Below are 23,952 nucleotides of genomic sequence, written 5' to 3' on the forward strand. Positions count from 1 at the left end.
TATTGGACGCCTTACTTTCGTAGATATTCAAGTAACGTAATGATGAGTTTTCAACTTAAATACTAAATTCCTAAAGATTTAAATAATAATAAAATGTATTACTACATGGTAAGTTGAGTTTGTAATCTTAACCTCTTACACATTTTGCCGCGACAATAAGTACAAATGTTGTTTATAAGAGAAAGAGGTGTACAGTTTTGTCTGATACTCTTCAGAAAACGCAATCAACTAAACGTAATTCACTTAATACTGCATTAACTTTAAGTGATTCATTTTTCCAACCAGGAATTTCTGTGAGTGGAATGGATTTAATATTCAAATTCGATTTTCTCCATCTGTACCTTATTTTGAACGTTTCGCTGAAGTACGAGAGCAATTCTTACAAGTTAGGATCTACCTTACCTCACTGCGGAGTTGGTTACTTAATACAATTTACAATTTTTTTTGTCTTAGTTCAGGATCTAACATCTGAAATCAAATCTTGAGTAACATTGAAAATAAAAATATATTTTCATTATGAAAGCGTTGCTTATTTCAGTTTAGTTAGTTATAGAATATAGTCATATAATATAAATTAGATATTCATTTGGTATTAACATCGATGAGTATACTCAGTGACAAAACTCACAATTAATACTAGGTTTCTTGTTGCAGACAATGAACTGGCTGGGATTTCAGTCTGAGGTGAGTAATGACTACTTATTTTGTCTTTTCAACTTTAATATTAAGTAAGATATTCGTTGTTATTGCAAATTATTCGATTTTGAAACATTCTTGTAACGATTACATTTTTCAATGGTGTATTTATGTAATCGTTACATGACTTCAAAGAAAGTTATTCATAATACTTTGAGACGATAAAATATTTACTTGTCCGGCACCATGTGGAAAGTGGCTAACAGTGTGAAGCGCATAATTTTTAAAATAATCATAAACATTAGGAACAGTTTAATTTAAACAATTTATTATACTGATTCCTATACTAACATTCTGAGATGATGCGGTAGTGTGGTTAGGAGCCAGCTGTCTTAGACTATTGGAGGCCACTCAATATAGAGCCGCATTGGAGATTGTTTAAACTGATGCATTACTTGTAATTTTAAAGAAAACAATGTATTACATTTGTTTTCAATTACTGGTTTATGAATGAACGCAGCTTTAAATTATGTATATATATATATATATATATATATATATATATATATATATATATATATATAATTTCAATCTGCGTTAATTCATTAACCAGTAATTTGTTTTATTTACAATGTACGATCTTTTTTTGATATATATATATATATATATATATATATATCATAATTTTGAAGCCCCGTTTTCCAAAGATTTTAACTGTTTACTCTGCCAAGTCTCTCTAAATTTTAGAAATAACGTCATATTGTATGTTGAAATGGACCTTGAGCAACGGGCGGGATTTTCACTGGAACGAGACAAGAGGCAGAGAAATCTTACCGAACCAGGAGACACAGGACGGTAGTTCATGAACGTTTGCCCTCATAGGCAAGAGTTCATCTCATCAACAGCTTGCCAAATTAATTTAAAAATTTAAAGCATTAAAAACTCGTTTGTAACTGCATTTGAAACTGCCTAGTGTGGAATGCGTTTTATGGCATGAACGAATTTATGGCGTCTAACTGGGAGACCGCACAATCAGAAGACACTCTTGAATTGAGGTGGGAAAAAATTGGCTATGAATGGAGTAGAGTGAGTGTCAAACTGAGTGGGAGAGTTCGATGTGGCTTGTGTGTCCAAATTATTATATACTTGACGTTTGCTATACAAGTCTACTTTTTGTCTCCGAAATAAATATTTGACTATATATATATAATTTTGCTTGAAATAGCAACGTATTCTGCATACAGTAAGGAGGGCCACGGACCCATTAAGTCGCCTAGGGGGTAATAATAAAATCTTTGGACAGCGCTATCTTTCCACTTATAACTTTAGCGCTAAATAAAATCCAACATTTTATGGACTTTTAATTTTAGAACTCATATAAAACCTATTTAATCTGATTTAGATATGTTACATTTGCCATATATACTTTTACCGAACATTAAGAGCATACGAAACTTACACCAGCGGTTCACCATATTGCGACACTTCGAAACTAAATCATATAGTTGTAAAGCGATTGTAGGATCGCAGGTCCACGTGACGTTTCCACAGGGTGGGACAGAGAGTCCACGCCGACACCTGTGGACTACCGATCCTACTCTCCAAGTCTGACCTGGCTGTATATTAGTATTTCTATCTGAACACTCTTCTCTTTAGTGACGCTTTCACTGCACTCGTATATCGTATTGCTTAGCTAGTAAATATTAGCAACGTTTTACTCAAACGAAAATTAAAGATAATAAAACCAATGTTGGTCTTTTTCAACGATCTAAAGAACAAAAAATCCAGAAATGCATGGACTTAGATATAAGTCGAGAACATTTAGAGTAGCAAAATTATACTAAATATGTTCTAAAACCAAATTGCGTGATCGCTCTTGAGAGTTTTGATTTCAAAACATTTAAAATAATAGCTTGCTTTAAATATTAGTGTTTCTGTAAACAGGAATTCGCATTGTATTGAACAGTTGTTATTAAAAACAAATACTGGCACAATAAAGTGTAACATGCCACTTGTACATTAACGCAGTTGTAATATTTGCTCGCTTGAAACGCATTTGATTGCTTAACATGTTTATTAATAAACGATTGTGCTCATACTCATATTGTATTGTAATCACATCAAAGAGTCAAGTGCGTAGTTCAGTCGAAATAATCTTCAATTCGGTTTACCGAATTTAATCTTCACGAGAAATATCATATTAAACCAGATATTGGACCCGCGATCAAAATTGGACAAAAATAGTAGGAATACAATGATCATTGCATGGATAAAACTTATAACATAAATAGTTGTGTTTTGTAATTATGATTAATCAAATATTTTTAACTAGGCTGTAATACTCATGGCTTTGTACGCGATTTTGTAGGCTTTACACATGTATAAGTGCTTCGGCTGAATTATATTTACAACTCCAGTGATGTGTTTGCCTTGTTTCCACGATCAAAAAACTTTGTCAAAAGGTGAATATCATACCTGAATTCAGGATAAATCCCGGTCTCTTTATCCGGTTGTAATTTAAATTTACTCCGGTCTTATTTTTTCTTTCTATTTCCGATTTTTTCTTCTTTCCCTAGTTCTGTCAAATGAGAACTATATTGGTCTTATATATATATATATATATATATCTTTAAATTTATAGTAAAAGTTAGATATTAGCTTTATTTTTTTATACCTAATACTTAATATTTTACAGAAATGCACAGTTACTACAACTTTTAATTTTCTTATTTGGATATTCTCTAACCCTGCGGTCAACTACGGTTACAGAAGTGATTCAAATAAGAAGTGTCTTTACTATCAAGTTACTCTATGCTTTCACAATATATATGTAAATAAATTTAAAATAGTAGGTAAATTAATTAAATATTTGGTTTTGTGGTCATAAAACATGTTTACACGGAACAGTTGATTACGAATAATAGGTTCTTTCAATTAATAACTTTCGAGACCAATATGTTATTTTTTGACACTTTAGAGACCAGTGGGGCGTAGCCTCGTGGGATTGTTGAATATGCCTATATTCATACCAGGGACCTAAAGAATATTCATACCAGGGACCTAAAGAATATTCATACCAGGGACCTAAAGAATATTCATACCAGGGACCTAAAGAATATTCATACCAGGGACCTAAAGAATATTCATACCAGGGACCTAAAGAATATTCATACCAGGGACCTAAAGAATATTCATACCAGGGACCCAAAGAATATTCATGTAAAATTTCAGTACAATCGGTAAAATAGTTTACGTGTGAAAGCAAACTTAACAAACAAAGGCACTTTTTCATTTATAATAATATTAGGATTGGATTGAAATTATAGTTAATGAATTTTATTCTAGTCAAATTAATTAATCTAAATGTAATACTTCACTGACTCTGGATCTCCAGGTTCATGTGTAAGCACCAAGATTTATTAGCCGTTTCAAACATCAGAGGAACGGAAAGTATAAAAAGGTTCTCGGGCTTGGATAAAAGATAGAGTACTTAGGAAAGCAAAATGTAAAAGTCTATGGGTCGTAGACCCTCGATTCCCCGATTTTGGAATATAAATTAATTATAATTACGAAACAAACAGTAAACAGCAGTATATTACTATCTAATTAATAAATCATCGAACGAATGAATAATTCTGTATACGTCTACAATACGTCTATAACACTCCGCTCATAGGTATTAACTCGGATTTTTTTGTAATTGCAGCAATAAACAATTTCATTTTCGTCACATTTGATAACTTTTATATAGGCTTATTTGAGGAACACAGAAATATTACATAAAAAAGTTATCAACTTTACAAAAATCATTTGAATTTGACTAAAAATGTGTTGTTAAATCCGAAAAAGCCCAGCAAGGATTCCGAAAGAAAATCTTTAAGTAACATTCCACATAAATGTGTCAAACTAGGGAATTAACGTCGGGAAAATCGAGCTAAATAGTGAGGTATTCGTTAGAGTTTTGATAATCGATACTGTAGCAACAATCGCATTAGACAATATTTGGATGATTGATCTACATGTGCTATTTCTGTTATTAATGTAATAGATGGCCATCTTAATTGGAGATAGATATCACAGGTAAATCCATATTTTTGAGGTTTTTATCATTTGTACTCCCCAGAGCTTATATATTTGGTTAGTTAGTATTCCATGGTAGTGTGTTACACTAGAACGGTAATCTCGGGAAACTATCGATGTTATGTACAAGCTAGAAACTAAAATCGTTAATTTTTTAATAACTGAATAGTTTCTCGTGCATCTCGTGCTGAAATACTCAAAGTTTATCTGTGTTACTGTCATTATAGATTAAATTTTTTCTTAATATATTAAACAAGATATGTTCTAGTGAATGAATAGTTAACGTAACTGATATAAATGCCACAATTATGTACCAGGGTTCATGTGTAGGCACCATAGTTTCAGATATTTAATATAGGATACAATAGTAAACGTACAAAACGTTTTAGATCTCTCTAATTCAGGTACTAAGTATCATACAGTTATTGCTGATGTTAAATAGTAAAAGTTTTAGTATATGAGAGAATAGAATATAATGAGACTCTTCCTTATGGAGACTAAATTATGATCTCGCGACCATTTCTAACATTTCATCTTCAATGAATATTGATATCTTGTTATTTAGCGTTTAATTAATAACTAAGCCAAATTGAAGATCTGTGTAGCATTGAATATTAGGACAATTAAAGATGAGTGAATAATTTGCTTCATTATACACGATGCTGAACAAGATGAGAAGTGAGTAACAAACAAGTCTGTCATATGATATCGCTGAGAACAATTAAAGATGAGTGAATAATTTGCTTCATTATACACGATGCTGAACTAGGTGAGAAGTGAGTAACAAACAAGTCTGTCATATGATATCGCTGAGAACAATTAAAGATGAGTGAATAATTTGCTTCATTACACACGATGCTGAACTAGGTGAGAAGTGAGTGATAAACAAGCCTGTCATATGATATCGGTGAATCAATACCTCTACACCGATTAACTTGTTGAATTTATTTTGCCCCTTTGCAGACATATTTTGTTGTAAAGTGTTATTTTTAACGTACAATTATTTTTATTATTATAAGAAAATAGGGTGTGGTAGATGAATTCATGATTAAACACCAAGGAAAGTTAGTACCAAATAAATTCCTACTCGTATATATTGGTAAATTAACCCTAATTTAATTAAAGACTACATAATCTATGTTATAATTTATATAAATAATTTAATAATTTGGAATCGTTAATATTTTTTTGTGGAATTCACCGATTTTTATTAATAATTATTCTGTCCAGTATTAATTTAATTTAATTGATAATTGAAAGTGAACGTTTTTTACAGGGTTTTAATTTCATAAAAAATATTTTTTTATACGGGAATAATACCTTAATATTTATTTTTATTTTGCTGTAGGCGCCGCACAACATTGTTTGTGATTAGTTTGATTAAGGAAATTCTGTAAATGTTCATTCCTTCAAATGAAATGTCACTTTGAACCTGTCTCTACAAGTTTCTCGTTACAAAATCTTCATTAAAAAATAAAACAATGGAAAAAAATGTTCGCCATATGTTTAAAATTAACCTAATACAATTTTAAAGCTTAGATACACTATGATTTATTTTTTTAAATACATTTAACAAATGTATTTCTTTGTATACATACCACAACATTATTTTATGTTTCGTAGTATAGCAGTTATCTACGCTGCACACAAAATAAGAAAAAGATTTTATATTTCTTACTGTCCAAAATTACAGTTTATTATGAGAGCTGAAAACAAATTTGCTCTATAATAACTACGAACGCAACTTAGTTTCCATAAATTTTACAGAGGAATTTGGTCTAAGAAAAATATTGTTTGCCGTCCCCGCTAGGGGATAAAATGAGGCATCGATAGGTTCAAAATCTCAAATTATAATTTTGCCTTCCATCGTATTGTTTAGCTCAATACCCTTAAAACAAACCGTGAGGCATATAAACGATAGTTGTACTACATTCAGCCAGCGAGATAAGAGACTGGATGTCTCCGTGTTCAGCCAAATTGTCGGTCTTCATATGGTTGGCTGACGCTGATTTAACTCTCGATATCCTCCCACCACAACTAGTCCTCTCTCAGGAGATATCGATCCTCTTCGGTTTCCACGAAAGACTAGATTGTGTGCTTGTGATCGGCTCAAGGCTCCTGGGCTAGTTAGAGTACAACCTGTAACTAGGTTTATTTGAACTCATTTACTTTTATGTAATTAAAATATAAATCCTCAGTCATTTGTTATTTACAACATAGTATTATGTGTTTCCTTTAGTTTGATGTATAGATACAATAGAAGAGGTGGAGTATTGGTCTACTAGTACTGTGTGACTCTGAATAGCATTTTCTTTAAACAAGATAACGATTTATAAAGAGAAAGAGCTCAGAATGATTCTTTATATTATCCTCATAAGCAAGCATATAACATTTGTTGCGTTGTACAAGATCGGCGCAACCAAAGGATTAATAATTTCTATTGAATATTTCTTGTGACCTTTTTACAAGAATTTCGTTTTTACGTAAAATGAGAAAACATGTTTCTAGATAAAGAAATCAATAAAACGGTTTACTGTGTACTTTATACAGTTTTGAATAAAAATACAATCCAAATACTTTTAGTGGCTTGAATAAAGTAGTGCCATAAGTACAAGTGACTACGAAGACCCTCATCTATTGACCTGTCTTTTATAAAATAAAAAAAACAACTTTTTATCCATAAAAACATATAATTAGCTTTAAAGTAGATTATCCTTAAAATGAAACTAATTTTACGGTTAGCTGACAGAATGACAATATGTTTTGTCGCGTCAAACTTGACAGAACGTCGATAAGTAGAATGTCAACTCTTCAGCAGGTATTTAATTTCTCCGACGTATTTACTTTCTATTCCCACTTATTGTATCTAAACAAATAAGTACGTTTGTACACAAAAAGATTTTACATGTATTTTAAATTTGGTAATTCATGTAATTTAAATGATTTTATTTTGAAAAGTTATTCTTTAAGAAAACACCTCGATTTAAAGCTTGTAGTAACGTACATTTGATGTCGTTCTGGCTTTTCAGTTAAATGTTGAAAAATACTTTAAAATAGTTTGCACGTATTATGTGTAATAATACATGCTCACTAAATGTATTGTGTTCTGTCAGGCATAAAAAATGTATTGTGCTCCTTCCTAATCGGAAGAAATCCCACTTCCAGCAGTTCTACCAACACCGCTTCTTTCAGGAACCTAATAGCCCATATATCAGCTCACTCCCCCATCATATTCCACTAGTATGCCATGACGTGTCTCCTATTCATCATAGTTACCATCATATTTTGAAATAGAGGACCTCGAATAGTCATAGCTTAGTACTAAACTCTCAGATTGCCTCAGGTCATAGTTCTCAAATAGTTATTTGGCGTGTCTGAACTTTGGATTCTCTTACAAATATTGTTTTCTTATTTCCTCCCTCTATTTCCAACTAATCACTCTTTCTTTTACTTTCCTTTTAATGAATTTGCAGCTCGGGCCGCATTCTTATCCAGGCGCTGTTAGCGATGAAGTGGTCCACTAATTGGTCAGCTTCTTCGTTCCCTCTCGCGTGTCCTGGCATACAGAGGATCACATTATTGAGGGTCTCTCACTTGTCGAACTGTCAGACAAAATAGCTGTATCCGTTAGTTATTTTGACGTTAATGTTCCATGTTAGTAGTGATTATTGATTGAAAAACAGCTCCATGGGCTACTAACTTGCTCCGAGTACGTTTGAAATCACAAATGGCTACGTGACTGCACGATCTCTGTGTTACAACTGCTCTTCCCTCGTATTGTATAACTATTTAAATGTTTACGAAGCGAAACTTTCACTTCATACATTTAAGAAAATGTTAATATATTTTGAATTAACACGTTTTAGGCTGATTAAAATTAAATTTCAATCCACGGTTTCATTTTTATTTTTCCGTTTGTTTTAATGTATTAACAAGTAAAAAGAAATTGTCAACATAATGAAGATATAAAAGTATTTCTGTAGTCGATTACGGCAGTTGGTGAAGTTAAGACTGGTTATTCTGTTGCAGCCTCAGTACGAACTTATGTTAACTGTACATATTTTCTAAATGTATTTTATTTTTCAGTACTGTTGCTATTTTTTTCTTCTTATTCCAGAACCTCTAACACCTAGCTATTTAGTGACCACAAAATGTTCCAATAGAAATTATAGCCACGAACAGAATTTATCCCATGTGGCACATTGTTTATATTTTGTAATCTGTGATCACACAGAAATAAAGATTTATGATTTCACAAAGATACTATGTGTTTCGTTCGTCTCCTACTCCGTCTTCTACCCATCTCTGAACTACATACTGGTATATTCTATTACATGTATGTATTCCGTCTAAGCACTTAATTCTATAAGGTAATCTAAAAGTGTAATCCCTAGTCATATCACACTGGGTATTTTAGCATGTGGTTATCTAGCGGTGATCATCTAGCGATTGCCATCTAGCTGTGGTAATCTAGCGGTAGTCATCTAGCTTTGGAAAGCTAGCGGTGGTAATTTAGCAGTAGTAGTCTAACGGTGGTCATCTAGCTGTAGTAATCTAGCGGTGGTGATCTAGCTTTGGTCATCTAGCTGTGGACATCTAGTGGTGGTAATGTAGTGGTAGCAATCTAGCGTTGGTCACCTAGAGGTAGTCCTCTAGTTATGTTTATCCAGCGGTGGTCATCTTGTTTCGTTCATCTAGCAGTGGTCATCTAGCGATTGCCATCTAGCTGTGGTAATCTAGCGGTGGTCATCTAGCTTTATCAAGCTAGTGGTGATAATTTAGCGGTAGTAGTCTAACGGTGGTCATCTAGCTGTAGTAATCTAGCGGTGGTGATCTAGCTTTGGTCATCTAGCTGTGGACATCTAGTGGTGGTAATGTAGTGGTAGCAATCTAGCGTTGGTCACCTAGAGGTAGTCCTCTAGTTGTGTTTATACAGCGGTGGTCATCTTGTTTTGTTCATCTAGCAGTGGTCATCTAGCGATTGCCATCTAACTGTGGTGATCTAGCGGTGGTCATCTAGCTTTATCAAGCTAGTGGTGGTAATTTAGCGGTCGTAGTCTAACGGTAGTCACCTAGTGGTGGTTATCTGGCGGTGATAATCTACCGGTAGTAATGTAGCGATGGCCATTACCTGTGGTAACCTAGCGGTGGTCATCTTGCTTTGTTCATCTAGCGGTGGTCATCTAGCGAATACCATCTGGCTGTGGTAATCTAACGGTGGTTATCTTGCTTTGTTTATCAAGCGGTGGTCATCTAGCGATTACCATCTGGCTGTGGTAATCTAGCGGTGGGCATCTAGCTTTAGCAAGCTAGCGGTGGTAATTTGGCGGCCGTAGTCTAACGGTAGTCACCTAGTGGTGGTTATCTGGCGGTGATAATCTACCGGTAGTAATGTAGCGATGGCCATTACCTGTGGTGATCTAGCGGTGGTCATCTTGCTTTGTTCATCTAGCGGTGGTCATCTAGCGATTGCCATCTAGCTGTGGTAATCTAGTAGTGGTCATCTAGCTTTATCAAGCTAGTGGTGGTAATTTAGCGGTCTTAGTCTAACGGTAGTCACCTAGTGGTGGTTATCTGGCGGTGATAATCTACCGGTAGTAATGTAGCGATGGCCATTACCTGTGGTAACCTAGCGGTGGTCATCTTGCTTTGTTCATCTAGCGGTGGTCATCTAGCGAATACCATCTGGCTGTGGTAATCTAACGGTGGTTATCTTGCTTTGTTTATCAAGCGGTGGTCATCTAGCGATTACCATCTGGCTGTGGTAATCTAGCGGTGGGCATCTAGCTTTAGCAAGCTAGCGGTGGTAATTTGGCGGCCGTAGTCTAACGGTAGTCACCTAGTGGTGGTTATCTGGCGGTGATAATCTACCGGTAGTAATGTAGCGATGGCCATTACCTGTGGTGATCTAGCGGTGGTCATCTTGCTTTGTTCATCTAGCGGTGGTCATCTAGCGATTGCCATCTAGCTGTGGTAATCTAGTAGTGGTCATCTAGCTTTATCAAGCTAGTGGTGGTAATTTAGCGGTCGTAGTCTAACGGTAGTCACCTAGTGGTGGTTATCTGGCGGTGATAATCTACCGGTAGTAATGTAGCGATGGCCATTACCTGTGGTAATCTAGCGGTGGTCATCTTGCTTTGTTCATCTAGCGGTGGTCATCTAGCGATTGCCATCTAGCTGTGGTAATCTAGTAGTGGTCATCTAGCGATTGCCATCTAACTGTGGTGATCTAGCGGTGGTCATCTAGCTTTATCAAGCTAGTGGTGGTAATTTAGCGGTCGTAGTCTAACGGTAGTCACCTAGTGGTGGTTATCTGGCGGTGATAATCTACCGGTAGTAATGTAGCGATGGCCATTACCTGTGGTGATCTAGCGGTGGTCATCTTGCTTTGTTCATCTAGCGGTGGTCATCTAGCGATTGCCATCTAGCTGTGGTAATCTAGTAGTGGTCATCTAGCTTTATCAAGCTAGTGGTGGTAATTTAGCGGTCGTAGTCTAACGGTAGTCACCTAGTGGTGGTTATCTGGCGGTGATAATCTACCGGTAGTAATGTAGCGATGGCCATTACCTGTGGTAATCTAGCGGTGGTCATCTTGCTTTGTTCATCTAGCGGTGGTCATCTAGCGAATACCATCTGGCTGTGGTAATCTAACGGTGGTTATCTTGCTTTGTTCATCAAGCGGTGGTCATCTAGCGATTACCATCTGGCTGTGGTAATCTAGCGGTGGGCATCTAGCTTTAGCAAGCTAGCGGTGGTAATTTGGCGGCCGTAGTCTAACGGTAGTAATATAGTAGTGGTTATCTAGCGGTGATAATCTACCGTTAGTAATGTAGCGATGGCCATTACCTGTGGTAATCTAGCGGTGATCATCTTGAATTGGTCATCTAGCGGTGTTCATTTTGCTTTGTTAATCTAGCGGTGGTTATCTGGCGATTACCATCTGGCTGTGGTAACCTAGCGGTGGTCATCTAGCTTTAGCAAGCTAGCGGTGGTAATTTAGCGGTCGTAGTCTAACGGAAGTCATCTAGCGGTGGTTATCTAGCGGTGGTCATCTAGCGGTTGAAATGAAGCGAAGGTTCTGCTCTACTGCTAATTACTGATTCATAAAAAGAAGCAACGTATCATGTTTTACATCAATGGGATTTTAATATGCTGGAATATTGGGCATATTCATATGAAGTATTTTTTCTTTTTTAATATTACATGCATAATTAGTAGTTTTTTTTAAAGGTCTTAAACTGTGAGAATATAAGAAGACAAACTAATCCTGGTTGCAGCACGTCTAGTATACACAATTCGCTCTAAATCCTGTACAATGGCAGTATGTCTACAATATTAACTAATAAGTAAGTTCAAACACGCGGGATCCAAGATCGCCGTCGAGAATGTGAAAGATTCAGAAATAAATTATTTATACCAAACAATATATGGTGGTGAACCGTTCGATATCGGATAAAGATAAAATCTTTGCAGGGAGGCATTTAAATGTGTCTTATTTTTTAAAGCAGCCTGATTGTATTCAGCGTTGAAACATATTGCAAGAACAAAATACTATAAATTAATTTTTTACATTTAAAATAAAGATTAATTACATTAATCCATAAAGTTAATTTAACAATACATTAATCGTTGCCAACAATATTTCTCGCTTCAATATTTTAGAAGAAATTAGAAACCGTGTGTATTAGAATAGCGATGATGAAACTGCAGATGAATGAGATTCAAAAGCCACAAAAAGAGAGTTATTTATACAGAAAACAAATCCGTTTATCCCTGAAACTGGAAACGACCGTCAGAGCTTACTTTAAACTTTAAACACTGAACTAGGACTTTAACCGTTTATAGGAAGACTCGAGTTTATAACTAAACACTGATGGTAAATTCTTAATAAGTAATATTTTATACCATCATATTATAATCATCTAAAATTTTACATGATATTAACTAATATATTTTAACTTCTGTAGAGATATACTTGTCGTGTCGGAAACTTTTAATTACTAAACGAGCATTGTTTGGCAGATCCGTGGAACGTTCTCACACTTAGATTAGTGTTCGAGGTACAATAAAACTACACTTATTATGTATTTAATGATAAGTACAGGGTCAGCCGCGCTAACGCGCCGCGCCGTAGGAAGAACGCCACGAGGTTTAAACCACGCCGCCGAAACGACGTGGCCCCGTCACGGACCTACGCGCCACGACGCGCGCGCCACTGCCCGGGCGGCTCAGGTTGGATAGCAGAAGTATTGCCAGTTTAACCCTTTCACTAGATAAATAAACTGTATTTTAGATCATTCACAATTTTAAATTTAGAGAACAAAACCGAGAGGTAAAGTTATTGTAAATATTGCAAAAAGACAAAACCCTATTTATATCTAAATATTTTGGAAAGCTAATTATTTTTAATAACTTATTTTCTTTTTCATTTTAGCAAAATTCATAGAAATGTAAGCATTATTTTGTACTTTTACACTCAGACTGTACAATCACGTTCAATACGATGAATATAATTATATTTTACGTTTAAAGAACAATATTTAAATATGGGTTTATCTAAGGATGTCTAAAAAATTAACTGAAAAGCATTAGTATGCATCCCTGACAATTCATGAGTACCCTATTCTGTTTAAAACTATTGTGGCCGAAATATACTTTACTATTGTACACGAATTAAGACACCCTTAAAACAAAACTGTAAAGAACACTTTACCTTATAACTTCTTCTCGTGCCGTTTGTAAGGTTTGGCAGTACTTATCGTGTAATACGACCACAATCATTAATACTACGTCACCATATCCCACGTAAGGCAATCCTAAAATACTTCCTCTGGATTCCGATTCGGTTACCGTTCAGACCACATCATGTACATTACTAGGTGATTCAACCAGTTTGTTCGATGCTCTGGATCGTTAAATACGATCCGTACCACTAACATAAGTGAATTTATTTCCAAATTATTGGGTTAAGGGTGACGTAATGGACTGGACGTAAGAAAGTCCAGGTGGACGTGGCATAAAGTTATACCGAAAACCACGATTTGGTGGATTTGGTCAAACGAAACCAATTCCGCCCTAAAAAACGATACGAGAAGACATTTCTTTGTTTTAAGTTGTTTTGACGACGGAACGATTGTGAAGGTAAAAGGAATCTTCCGGAAATATGCCATCGTTCAGTGATACAATATAATCAGCAAAACACAACGTTTCAAGATCTGCAATCTGATTTCTTTTTTAGGTAAATGACTAAGCTAATGCATGAAAACAACCTAGTTTAAGTAAATAAAACATAATTATTAAAACTGAACTACAGAATAAAGGTCAAAATAGGTCTGCACTCACCGGCCAACCACATAAAACTGACCATAGGCCATCACGAACATATTACATTGCGATCGTCACGGCAGAATTAATGGCGGGAAAAAAGGACGAAAGTGGGCCTTTTTTATTCATTCTATATAAACTTTATTCATACTATATAAACTTTATTCATAGTACATAAACTTTATTCATACTACATAAACCTTTATTCATAGTACATAAACTTTATTCATACTACATAAACTTTATTCATAGTACATAAACTTTATTCATACTACATAAACTTTATTCATACTACATAAACTTTATTCATACTACATAAACTTTCTTCATACTACATAAACTTTCTTCATACTACATAAACTTTATTCATACTACATAAACTTTATTCATACTACATAAACTTTATTCATACTACATAAACTTTATTCATACTACATAAACTTTATTCATACTACATAAACTTTATTCATACTACATAAACTTTATTCATACTGTATAAACTTTATTCATACTACATAAACTTTATTCATACTACATAAACTTTATTCATACTACATAAACTTTATTCATACTACATAAACTTTATTCATACTACATAAACTTGATTCATACTACATAAACTTTATTCATACTACATAAACTTTATTCATACTACATAAACTTTATTCATACTACATAAACTTTGATTCATACTACATAAACTTTATTCATACTACATAAACTTTATTCATACTACATAAACTTTATTCATACTACATAACTTTATTCATACATAACCTTTATCATACTACATAAACTTTATTCATACTACATAAACTTTATTCATTCATACTACATAAACTTGATTCATATACATAACTATTCATACTACATAAACTGTATTCATACTACATAAACTTGATTCATACCACATAAACTTGATTCATACTACATAAACTTTATTCATACGACATAAACTTTATTCATACTACATAAACTTCTTAAAACCGTCCTGTTACTACGCATTGGTTTATAAAACCTTTCTAATTTGATACTTTATGTTTTATTGTTAGTTTATTTTTCTGAATTCGCAACTATGGCGGCCTAATTTCAATTGATGGCTGATTAATCGTTTGTTTTACTAGTTTAATGTATGGAGCCTCAATTAATTTCCTTTTAAAAATATGAGGTGCCCGATGTTTTGTGTTACCTTTATCCCAATTCATGGCCTTCGGACGAACAATGATGTACAACTATGAACTTTTCTGTTAGTTTTTCTCTCATGTTTTCTTTGTATTCTTTTATCCCTAAGTTTAATGGTCTTTTTGTATCACCTATGTATTCCCTATTGCAACTACGTTTTATACTGTAAACACAGTTTTTGGAATCCTGTGTGCCTTTTTTTTATTTGATTTTACCAGACTTTGTCTAAGTGTATTTTCTGTTTAAAACGCGCTTTTAATTTTGTATGCTCTACCTACTCTTCTAATTTTCTCCTATAATCCCGGCACATAAGGGATTGACATAAACGCAAATTTATCACTATTCTGGTTACCTAACTCAGGAATGGTCTTCCGATTCGTTTGCACTCGTTTATTATTGATTGAGGGTATCCGTTGCGTCTAAAGTCCGATTCCACTTTTTTTAATTCCTCTTTTAGTCTATCTTTATCTTAGCATAAGCTCTTTACTCAATCAATTAACGAGTAGGCCACTCCTTCTTTGACATATTGTTGATGTTTTCACTAATAATTTAAATAATTTCCTGTATGTGTTTTCTTTTGAAACCCCGTAGTCTTAAGGACATCCCTATCTCTTAATCCACGCACATACAAAAAGCAAGCTTATTTTGGACTTTTACTTCCATTGTGAGGCGGATGGAAGTAGAAATACTATTAATATGATTCAATAATGCCTAGGCCATCCAACAATGTCTAATTTGTAACGCAAAAAAACAAGTGTTAACGGTTTATTTATCTAACATAGCATTATCTTATGAACAGTTTATATTTAATGAATTATGTTTTTACAATATTATTTTGAAAAATCAACGTTTAAATAACCCAAGTAATATGTTTAAAAAACTACCCACTACTTGAAAGTGGATTAATAATCACTTATAGGGTAATAACAATTCGTTCTGAACAGAAATAAAAGCCAAACGTAGCTAAAATATGCTATTGCACTAACAGTATATTATACTATGCAGAAGAAAAGCAATCATAGAAACTTTTATGCTGTATCTGTTAGAGAAGAAATGGACAAAAACTGGTTCAAAGTATAAACTATCTGCATTAACAGATCACCAAGTCCAGAGCAAAAACTGTTCATACATACTTGTTTTTTTGTTTGAAAATATCTCCTTGTACATGATATATAACTCACTCGATAAATCAGCGATTGGAATGAATTAAACAGACTAATCTGTAAAATTTTCAAGTAAACCACATCGATTGTTGAACAGTTTATAATAGAATTTTATGTATTTGTAAAAATAGATATTGACTATCATTATAATTTTTTATAAAATTATAGTAAGTTAAATCATAATAGTGTGAACCCACAGTAAAATAGATAATAGTGATAACGGTATAGTAACAATAACATTAGTAAGGCCAACTGGGTATAATAACTGGATCTAAAAGTGTTTGTATGACAATTGTTTGGTTGGTTCACACGAATCAATTTCGTTCTTAGTTCAAAAAGAACTAGTTCATTTGATTTATTGTATACATTTTACTTTAGCAATATCGAAGGATTTTAAGTGTTCTGCAGTCAAAATCCACTAAACATCAACAGTCCTTTAAAAATGAGCTTATCATATTTACACTTTTATTTACTGTTATAGTAACTTTTTATAGAAATATCTCATTGGACTTTCCAAACCTAACATATTATGAATGGTATGTGACATCTATCTTTCTTTCTCAAATGAAAGTTTAGCTGGCTATGTTTATTTATATTTATGAAAGCTGGTTTAGCTTTCAAAGCGTGCCACGATGGGTGGGCGATGTTCGGTAACCGAACAGTTGACAGTCAATCAAGAGTTTGTTCAATGAGAGACAAAAGCGATCATTAATCATGCACCACATTGAGGTAGCAGTCTACAGTTCGCTTCTTTAAAGACCATTGTTGTCAAATCCACAACTGAGGGTTTTGTTGTGGTCTCCGGCAGGAGTGACAAAGACACCTCACCGCCCAGCAGTCTCAGTCCAACTGCATCCCTTAGCGAACACGAGCTGATGAACATTCATAACAACTTTCGGGTTGAAACGTGTATCGCTGACTATCGTGTAAACCGCCTGCACAATTTGCTATGTGAGGAATCCATTATTTTAGAACATCTAATCTGCTCCTGATGTTTATTACTGAAAAGAATAAGTAAAACTAAAACTGATAAGGCATGGAGTCTAAGGCATTTCTTCAGTTCCCTCCTAAAAATAAATTACTGCCACAGAATATTAATCTAATATAATGAATTGTCTCTAATATAATAATTGAGAAGACTCCGATTGATGGATTGAAATATACAAAAACTAAACAAACCGATTTATAGGATTTTGGACTTTCCATCGTTATATGTTAAAAAAAGTACTTAAGATCACATTTAACTTGTGTATGTTAACACGTAACGTTTAAGGTCTATATCACATAACGATGTAAATCGAAAATATTATAATCTTTTGAAACCTTCCATCGTCAATAACAAACTAAACAAAGAACACTATTCGTGGTGAACTTATACATGTCTAAATGCTTGTTCGACGTGTACTAAAAATATTATGTTTTGTACATACAATCTATACCCACCTTTTTATAATCAATTGAGGCTGAACTAAAATAGGTTTAATCATGCTCTCTTGAATAAAAATCGTGGCTAAACATCAACGAAGTTTGACTGATTATGAAACTGGCAAATACCACAATGAGACTGTTTTATCGTTAACTTCATTTTTTCGTTATTTTTGTCTAATCAGCAAAAAAGCGTTAATTTATGTCTAATTAATCAAAACCAATTACCCAGATGGAATGAGGGTAACCATCAAGGATGTGTCTATAAATTTGGTTTGGTTACTACAGTTGTGGTCCTTTAACTGACTTAGCTGTATCGGAAGTCAAAGACCTTACCTGTTTCAAATACAAAGATCAATGTGGAGAATATACGTCTATTCTATCCTAAATGTTTATTTACTTTTATATCTGGGCGTGTAGTTCTGGCAGGCACTGATGGATGAGGTGTAACCATGAGGTTGTCTCTAATGAGTGGTATTCATGAGGAAACCACTGATGAGGGGTAAACACGAATGAACCACTGATTATCCTCATTGCCGTGTAAAGTAACACATCAAGTTCCACATGAACACTCCGTTTAGCTTAGTGGGGTTTTATAGTCCACTTGCTAAATTATAGGACAGATAAACAGGATTTTGTCCTTATAACAGGCTGAAAATAAAATTACGTGCATTTGAAACGAGATTGAAATCTGTATTTCTATATTATGAGGCTTTTAGGTTGATAAAATAAATAAACAGTTTTAATACGATACATATTTAAACATCGTAACCCAATAAGAACGTAGGAAATATTTTATCTTATCTATATTAGATAAAGGAAAGATTTTATCTTATCTATATTAGATAAAGGAAAGATTTTATCTTATCTCTCTTAGATAAAGGAAAGATTTTATCTTATATCTATTAGATAAAGGAAAGATTTTATCTTATCTCTATTAGATAAAGGAAAGATTTTTATCTTATCTCTATTAGATAAAGGAAATATTTTATCTTATCTCTCTTAGATAAAGGAAAGATTTTATCTTATCTCTATTAGATAAAAGATTTTATCTTATATCTATTAGATAAAGAATACTGACATTGCCAATCGTTGATAGGCCAAACTTTCAATCAGTAATAATATCAAATTTTTTAATGTTTTCAGTTGGAAATAAAAAAAACGTACGTAACCATAATTAAAGAAATGTAAATGAATAAGTATGTCGGTTTTGTTCTTGGGTTGACCCTCACCGGAATAGTGCCATTGACCGTCAGTTCTGAACTGTTAGAGCACGTGCTTGACAATCAGACCGTTAGGTTAGGTAAGTATTGTTCTTTTTTCGTCATTAACAATATATTTACCCTGGGTAGGATGGAGGGTTAAGATACAGGTAGGCCAAGTTATGGATAAATTAGGACATTTTATACACATTTTGGACAATTATGGTAAAGTAAGTTTTTAATAATCGTAACTGAAAATATGCAAAAAGCACAAAAATGTTGTGTGTTCAAAACGCATAATAAACTTTCAACTATAGATCACTAAGAGATACCACAGATCAAGGTGTGGTGATAGTTAAAGTACATTACAATGTTATTCTAAAACAGCGCGGCAACTCCATGCGACCTTTGGTAAAAATAAAGAAGTCAAAGAGTCATTTTTCATTAATAAACAATTCTATTAATTAAAGAATTCGGTGAAACTGGTTCAGTGTCAGTTACAAAAGGGTGAACTGTATAATTGGACAGATATGAGACTAGGTAACGTTTGACTGTAAATGTAAATATCAAGGACAATCCAAGAACATTAATTTGGCATGGTCAAGTTTTGGGTTTAAATCTAAGCAAGGTATAAATAATATGATCAAAAGTGATCTATTTCATTCTACCAAACATATTACACAACCTTAGCAAAAACCGTTAAACATATTTGAATTTAATTGACTTCCGTTAGATAACCTGGTCGTAGGTCCCTAGTAAGTTTACATTGCCCCAGACTTTCTCTAATTTCAATCTTTGTTGTCGCCACCAAGATATTTTTTTATTTTCGACTCTGGGAAGTTTACATTGCCAGAAACATGTTATAGATTTTGACCTCCAGTGAGCTAGCCAGTATTCTACTGCCCAATCTATTTTGCCTTTTAATCTCTGACGAGGTTACACTACCAAAATTATAGTTTCGGATTTTTATTTTTATGTTGACCCACATACATCTTAGTATATGAAAATATATCGTCACAGTAAAAGATCAAATGTTTCTATTTCGTTGAAGTAGCTAACTAGCAAACTTTCAGTTATGCATGAGAATTGCATTCGACCACACAAAACGGATCGAGTTTACCAAATTACTACTACATATTTTATATAAAGTGTATGCAAGTACCTTGGTTGTGAATATAATTTACTTTTCTAGCCCATATCCACGTTCTTAGCCATAAATATAACTTTAAAATCCGCTGTAACTACTCTGATAAAAATTATTATTACTATACCGAATTGTTAATGAAACCCGTTAGGAATGTTTAATATTTGTAAAATGTAAAATTAGAATAATTTGTTTTTTTTTTTATTTAGGCCCATCTATTAAGTATATTTTTCTGGAAATTTATTCATTCCGTCTAAATATCAAATATTTTTCAAAGCCTATAAAGCGATTATGATTAACTATTTACTGATTATTTCCCAATAAATTCTTAAGACTTGCGTAAACGTTATATCAGCATGAGCTTTGATTAAACAACATGATATTGTCCTTGAGTCAGTTTTATTGAAAACAAATCGTTTGATTACAACAAAATATTTCTACTAGATTTTTATTTAATCTTAAACTAATATTCCGAGTGTTGATAAGCAAATTGAAGATTAATTCTCCCAACTGCATTACGACAAGTTAGGACCTGACTTTAGGTATTAAAGTGTAACGCAAACGCGTGAGAATAGACCAGTGAAACCTACATGAGTTAGATTACTTAGAGTAGCTATTTAATAGTGCTGTTACGTGTACCTTTGAACCCATTTCACTAGTACAACATAAGGGTTTATTACTCTTAAACTGTTTTATGACTTTACAATTGCCTTTAAACGATCATTTAAGACATTGCTTCAAATAATTGTTACAGCTTTTTTGTGAGCTCGTAGAAAGTTTACAATATCCCTTGCGCTGCATGGAAATATCAGACCATAACTCATGCCACTCTATCGTAAATAGCATTAAGCAACTCTATGTTGTAAATTTAATGTGCTGAGTTTCAATCTATTTATATATAGCGTAATACTTTTTCACTAATCGTTAAATTGAGTTAAACCATTTTTAAAACCATTTTACATGAGGAAGGTAACTATAGAAACTCACTGTAACGCAAGTAAAACTGAATTCTTAATAAAATCACTTAAGCCAAACTTTGGCTATTGAAAACAAAAAAAAATCATAAACTGTTATCGAAAAAAATTTAACGTATCTTGGCCGCACAAAGTACGTGTAACCTTTAAGATCAATATTTCCTTAGCGTAGTTTGATAGTAAGTTTAAACAAATATTACTTTTTAAAATATCGATTTGATATTTATAGGAATCTTGAAATACATAATTATTGTTGATGAAGGGTATAAACACACGTTATATATAAATTTTATACTGAAAAAATATATTTTAAGTTCAAGTAATATCTCCTCAGCCGATTTCGCTTTGGAAGTGAGGATGTAAAGACTAATATTAAATTTATATGCAATTAACAAAAACTGCATTATTTCTGTAGATACCATATCTCAGGAGCTCTGCAAGGTTTCCAGGATATTACCTGTAATTGCTGTAAAGTAATTCCCAAAAGAATATGAGCATTAAAATGGTTTAGCCCAGCAAAGCTCTGTTATCTGTGTATATCCTTATTCATTTAGCAATTTGTTCTTCTAGTTAAGCCGAAAAGCTCAGAAACATCAAGCACAAATTTCAGCCCTGTGCCTTGTTTGAGAAAATATTTGGCACGGGTTTTGAACCCGTGTCGGGCAAATCTATGATTTTCTTCATTCCGTGTACCTAAGAAATAAACATCACCACCACAGTCCATCTTACACCTGAAATTATCTAAAGCTAAAGATTAGAGATTGTAAGCAGAGTACCAGCATAGTACATTAATTCAAATTGCCAAAAACTCATACCATATGCATTTCAGCTATACAAACGACCATTACTTCAAAGGATAGACATTTAAAAATATTTTTGATGTCAATTCCATCCAAATAGGAATTAACTTTTAAGATATATCACAAGGAATTCACTACAATCCACTTAAGACTTCTTCATTTGATATGTCATATCTAATGACGGTCACTTATACATGACACCATTGTGGTTTTTTACGTTAATATTGTGTTGTGTTAAAGTAATGAATGAAGTTAAAAGTTCTTTATTCACAAATACTCGTGTGACTACCTTCACATACGGAACTGAGACTGTTGTCGTCAGCATAATGAGCTACTGTAACTAAACTTTCCCATTATTCAGCATCGTTACACAAAACAGAAGCAGAATAGATTCGTGTATTGATTCCTGCAGAACACCGTATTAGTGACTATTGAAGTGATGATCTTGTTGTCACTGTTACTCTCGTACCTGTTAATACATTTAGTTATCGAGCAACTCGCGAGCAATGCCGAAAGATTTAAAGACAAGTACAAGGGTAGCTTGTGAATGGCTGAATTAACTAAGACTGTTCTGTACGGACTGAAACAGAATATCACAACTACCGTGTCTTTGAGAGATCATAAAATTTAGAAATATTGAAATTATTAGCTACGACATATAGTTATTAACTATAAAATAAATATGAAAACGCTATGTCTACTCAATGTCATTCTCTACACCTCTGTTTTATATATAACATTTTACAAGTTTAATCAGTTTAAGTTCTTTAGATGGAAAATAGCATTAAAATTAAAGCAGATATATTTCAATGAACAATAAAACCTTAATGTTTTAATTCATGATGATTGCAGACAGGAAGATTTAAATTAATAATTAAGTAATGAGTTACTAAATTGGTCTATTTATGCGAGGGGAATTGAACATAATTGCTGCAATATTAACAAAAGCACAAATTCAGTAGGTTTGGACATGGAAATGTTCCATTTTGTTTGAAAATTGTAGTAGTGTTTATGATAATCTCCGGTAAGTCCTTAGTTTCGTTTTGTATACAGATTTACAGATAAGTTAAAATCTGGTACTATTTTACCAGTTAATAAGAAATGAAAATTATGGAAATATATAAATCTAGGTCTGTCATTATTGCAGAAACTTGTATGTAGACACGATATTTTAATTTTGGTTTTAATTCGAATTTCATTGTTGTTGGTAATTGACTCGATATTGCAAGTAATCTGCCCATCAAATAGATCTGCTGCAGGACTAGGCCAACAATAAATGTGCTTATATTTCATATTTTGTGTCATACTAACGGTCATACTGAAAGGCACACGCTGCCTTAAATGTACTAATATACTTAGATATTGTTTCGTAACTAATATTGGGTTTTTTATTATAAACAATTTGTTCTGAAACATAACCAAACTTATCGATATGTTTAACCATGAGTACAGGATGCAGTGAAATAATGTTACAAGTGCTTGGCTCGTATGAAATTGACAGCCGACTTCCATCTAGGTTATCATAAAATACAAAACTAACATAATTTTAATTTAAATCACTTAATTATAATTTCCAACAAAAATACATAAAACTTCTATATAATTCATCAGTAAGAGTAAAAGAAAATGGTTTGCTTAGAAGGGTACACATTTTGTATAATAGATATACAATTCAGTCCGTTAAGAAAATCACTATGGACATGCTATTGCAATATTAGGTGTTGCTTAGTCGTAACAGCGTCGAATGGGAAAGTTTAAATTACAGGAAGAATATTGGTTGCGGAATAGTCAGTTACGGCATCAACAGGAGTATGATGATCATGAGTGCAAAGGTGGCCGCAAGAAAAATATTAAAAATCAAGTGAATATTTTTTTATTACTGTCAAAAATAAAATATGATTTGAATTTGTTGGAACTAAATTTCAATTAATTAATTCGAATCGAAACACATCCAAAGATAAGACACAATGGAAACAATGATAAACAAATAAGGTGTGCCATTTGTTAATAAATACTCTGGGG

The 23,952-nt window shown here is 33.2% G+C and overlaps 1 protein-coding gene across 1 annotated transcript in view; it reads left to right on the forward strand.

Moving 5' to 3' along the window:
• Nucleotides 1-651: 651 nt before the first annotated feature.
• LOC124370051 (dopamine receptor 2) overlaps nt 652-23,952 on the forward strand; it is a 77,136-nt gene continuing 53,835 nt past the window's right edge. The window contains exon 1 of the mRNA XM_046828371.1: nt 652-684. The gene's annotated coding sequence lies outside the window, so the exon portion shown is untranslated. The remainder of the gene's footprint in view (nt 685-23,952) is intronic.

The sequence above is a fragment of the Homalodisca vitripennis genome, chromosome X, assembly GCF_021130785.1.
Source record: "Homalodisca vitripennis isolate AUS2020 chromosome X, UT_GWSS_2.1, whole genome shotgun sequence".
NCBI classification, from domain to species: Eukaryota; Metazoa; Arthropoda; class Insecta; order Hemiptera; family Cicadellidae; genus Homalodisca; species Homalodisca vitripennis.